Source organism: Arachis duranensis, chromosome 9 (genome assembly GCF_000817695.3).
Source record: "Arachis duranensis cultivar V14167 chromosome 9, aradu.V14167.gnm2.J7QH, whole genome shotgun sequence".
In the NCBI taxonomy this organism is placed as follows: domain Eukaryota; kingdom Viridiplantae; phylum Streptophyta; class Magnoliopsida; order Fabales; family Fabaceae; genus Arachis; species Arachis duranensis.
In genome coordinates, this window is record NC_029780.3 from 115,080,922 (window position 1) to 115,082,589 (window position 1,668).

Here is a 1,668-nt window from a genome sequence, read left to right on the forward strand (position 1 = left end):
ACAAGTGTGTTGGCTTAACTGTGTTTTAAGGAGACTCTTTCTACTGCAAGTTTTTGTTTCAAAAGAGGGATGTCATTATCGGATTGGTGCCCAAAATGCCTTTCTATCCAGGAATCGGTTTTACATTGTATTCGAAATTATCAAAGAGTTTAGTTTGTATGACATGGATTGGATATTTCTTATTATCCTTTGGATTTAAAGAATGTGTTATTGTATCATAGTAGAGAGCATCCGTTTAGTTTTTATTTCGAGACTTTGGTGGATATAGAAGATAAGGAATAATGACATCTTTAATCTTCATAAGACTTGGCTTATGAAAAAAGTGATATGTCTTATATTAGTTTCAAAAAAGGAGTTTAGGAGTATTTTTGAATTACAACGTATGTCCCTCCTATCTATTCTAAGTGGTTCTTGGAATCTCCCAACTATTGGTACTTTTAATATTAATTGTGATGCTAGTTATCTTGGTTCTGGTGATAGTGTTGGTTTTGCTTGCGTTATTAGAGATTATAATGAGAATTGGCAAAGAAGGTGTTTGGGAATGCTTGAAAGTAATAGTATTCTTCAAGGAGAATTATTTATTACTTGGAGAAGATATATCTTAACTTGGAATGTGGGTCAACGAGATGTTATTTGTGAGACGGATTGTATAGAAACATTCAATCTTATTACTAATCACCAAGATGATTTTAGGTTTATTGATCCGTTGATACTTAAAATAAGGGATATCATGCATTTGAATTTGCGTGTTAACTTTCGTTTGATTATGAGAGATACAAACACGATGGCAGACACCATGACAAAAATAGCGATGAGATTACAACTTCATCAAGTGAAGCTTTTTTTTTTGAAAGAAATTTAAGAGTAATTTTAAATGGGACTATCTTTCTATTTAACCAACTCCTTTATTTTTCTTGTTTTTTATTTAACTTAGTTAAGTTACTCAAAACAAATAAATACAAAAACTTAATTTAGTTTATATCTCTAAATCTCTGTCTTTTATTTTTTATCCCTCGCTCTCAATTTCCTTTATAAACGCACCCATATATTCACTCCCATGCTAACTTTAAGAAGCTCGGTGGTGGAGAGCTCTACTTTGATTCGGATCATGGGCTACACATTTTAAGAGTTGTGTCTATTCCTTATAACAGATAAGTCACTCAAAATTAGCTACTCTTTGTTTTCTTGTAAAAACGAACAAGTGAATTAGTGGAATTATTAAAAAAATATATAAAAAAATAATGTGAATAATATATTAAGAAAAGATAAAATTAAAATTAAAAATAAAATTATTAATTATTTATTTAATTTTAAATTTTAAAATTAAAAAATTAATATTAACAATTAAATACATTCATATTACGTTCAGTTATTTTTAATAAATTATTTTTGTATATTCTTTTTATTAAAATAAAATACTAAATCTTAATAATATAAAAATAAAATATATATTAATCAACAACATTAACGTTTTTCTCGTCCAGAGAAGCTGCCATCTTTATTTGAACATGTCATCTTGTATTGATTTTTCTTTTTTTGGTAATAAACAACCATGATTATTCCGTGTACAAAAAGGTTGAAGAAAATTGAAAAACTCATCTCACGCACACACTATTGTTCACACTTCCTTAACTATACGAGTTAAGAGTTAAGAGAGCACCATGACCA